Raw genomic sequence first — 3,204 nt, forward strand, 5'->3', positions numbered from 1 at the left:
GTGTTATAATATTATTCTGAATTTATCTATATCTTTTTGCACTGTTGAGTTCATTCTTATTTAGTGGGGACCCGTCAGTGCCAAGTGGTGAGCCGAGAGATTTAGACCTCAGATATCTAGATTGTAGGTCGTAGGGCCAATGAAAGATATATTATATTTTATATCTATTTTTGCTTCTTCAACAAATTGATATTTTTTTGGCAGCCTTTGTTTCCTAGGAGATGTCGAACATGAAGAAGGGTAGGAAACCTGAATGTGGTGAAGGCCATGAGAGGCCAACAAAACATAGAAAGTTGTCTTCGTACTTTAACTTTGAAAAAGATTGTGGTGAAAATATGGAAGGTACATCATCACAAGTACAAGTACAAAATTCACACCCTACACCGCATGTTGAAGATGGTGGCGAACCTAATATCTCATATCAGGATGATCTTGAAGAAGATTATCTGGTAGATGCCCAAGTTAGCCAGATTGATATAATCGACTTGGGTGATAATGCCATTGATGATAATGCACTGAAGGGGAAAAGAAAAGCCAGATCAAAAAAGGATCAGGAGTGGGATATGGCAGTGAGGGATTTTCAAATTAATTGGGCATCAAAGTATCCATTCATTGAACCAGTGGATAATCCAATTGAAGGAGAGCTTCCAATAGAATGGAGGTGTAAGATTTGCACTTGGAAACATAACAAGGAAATTAGGTTGCAGCTAAAATTTGACACCATAGAAAAGCATATGGGTAAAGTTTATGAAAAAAAAATGATAGACAAAGTTGAAAAATCAATGATAAGATTAAAAACAAAGGAGGAATGTAAGCATGTGAGGAATGCCGAAGAGTATTATTTTCATGAGAAAATACAGATGAAGCCTACTGAAGTTAAGGTTCTATTGAAGCTAGTTTTGGAAAAGCAATGCAAATAGAACAACTGGGAAAAGTTGTTAAGTTAAGCGTTGTTTTTTATATTTTGAGCAAAGGGCGTGCTATGACAGATTTCTCATCAATTAGTGGTTTATTACACTTTTTGAAAGTTCCTAACTATCCTAATAGTCATTGGTCAGTAAATAGTGTATGGGAACGGGCAAGTTGTCTTGTTGAGGTTGAAAAAGAATATGTAAAGGAAAAAATTAGAGATTCAAACTTTACTGCATTTTCTTTAGACAAAGTTACGACAGTAGACAATACTTCATGGGTATGCATGCCTGTTTATATTGTACAAAATCATGCCCGCCAACCTCATCTACTATTTGTTGCTAAAATGGAGAGTACGACAATGAAAAATTTATTTCAACTAGTAAAGATAATTTTAATTGAATATGGAGGTATGGATGACATGATGATTGCCAAAAAATTGGTGTGTGTTAGAGCAGATGGAGCTTCAGTAATGCAAGGTCACATGAATGGTCTTTGTAGAGAGATTGAAACTTCATTTGCACCGTATATTACTGCAATTCACTACATGACTCACAGAATGAGTCTAGCTTTTGGCATTGTGAGAAAGTATGCTTTGATAAAAAAAATTTAAATTTAAATCAAAGAGCTCTACTCACACTTCTGTCGAAGTCCCAAGCGATTTATGGAATTTCAACACTTTGTTGATGGAATAATTAATGGGAACAATATTCTCAAGGATAATGATACTAGACGGATCTCTTTGGATGGTCCAACGCATCAAATTTTTTCAGAATATCCATCCTTGATTGGACTATTTCACACAACTCGCGATGAATCAGAGCAACCGAAATTTCTTGACCTTCTTCAGAGGTTAAGTAATCTAGAGACTCTCTTAACTTTACGAGCTCTTTTTCCCATGCTAGAGGAAATGAGGAATATTATGAAGGTTTCCCAAAAAAGAGCTTTGTATATTGCAGAATATGCTACATTGCGTAAGATGATATGCATGACCCTCGACAATCTCTATTGAAATCAACCAGCACTATCTGATAAAAAATTTGTTAAGTGGCGGACACTCACAGATTTGAACAATCCTGATAACTTTTTACAAATTTGTACAAACGAGGACGTATGTGCCAATGTATGGGGAGTTGAGATACCAATGCACTTCTATGCCACGATCGACCCCGAGGAACCAGGAAAGCGCACCAGGAAGCAACTAGTAAGAGTTACAAGGGAATATTTCGACAAGATTGTTGAGTCTGTAACTACTTTTGTGAAGAAAATTGCCTATGATCTTTCCTTATAAATTAGAAGCAGATTCCCTCCTGACAACCTACTCAAAGCCATGTCTATTGTGTTTCCTCAATATTGGAGCCTCAACAGTGTAGTTGATTTTCGAAGGAAGCTATTGACTTTGATAAGACAATTTTGCATATCCAGAGAATTGAATGGAGTAATTATAAATGGAATATTAGACGAAACTCGTCTTAGAGAAAAATCATCTCGTTTTGCATACACTATGAGGGAACAATATGGTAGAATGGAAAACCCCCGCGAAGAGGGATCAATAACAAGGCTTTGGAAATATATAGCTGAGAACGAAGCGTTGCGTGATTCAATGCTAGAATATTTGAAGCTTGCTGATTTATGTCTTACCATGATATTGGGTTTGGTGGAAGATGAGAGATTTTTCAGTGCTTTGGGGTTCCTAAAATCAAAGCTAAGAAACAAACTAGAGAAAAATTTGGAAAATTGCTTGAGGCTTTATACATCTAGGTATGATGTCCACACTTTTCCTTACAATAGGGCACTGCAAATCTAGAGGTCCAAATGTGAAAGAAGAGGTTTGGGAAACACTTCAAACCAAAGTGCCAGTGGGACTATTGACTCATGTACTGGACCTACTGGTAGCATTGAGATGCAATTCAACGAAGGTATGCAGACTCAGAGTGAAGAAAACACATACAAGAATCAAGAAAGCTCTGAATTTGATGAGGATGAATGGCAACTGTAAGATATTGATATTTGTTAATCTTATTACTGTATCTCATCATTCATATTAAAAAAACATATTATTATGGTTGATAACTTGATGATATTTTATGAGTGTCAACTTTTTGCAATTAGAATTTAATATTGATTTGTAAATGTATTTTTCAACTTTCTATTTTCATATTTAAAATAGCATAATAAAAGACCATAATGTGTTTATTGATACATAGATGTCTATTTAGACAAGTTGAGAACTTAGATTTTCATTAATTCTTTCAAAATATAGTCATATGATACAATTCATTCAATACACCACTA

This window comes from Cryptomeria japonica, chromosome 9, assembly GCF_030272615.1.
Source record: "Cryptomeria japonica chromosome 9, Sugi_1.0, whole genome shotgun sequence".
NCBI lineage: Eukaryota > Viridiplantae > Streptophyta > Pinopsida > Cupressales > Cupressaceae > Cryptomeria > Cryptomeria japonica.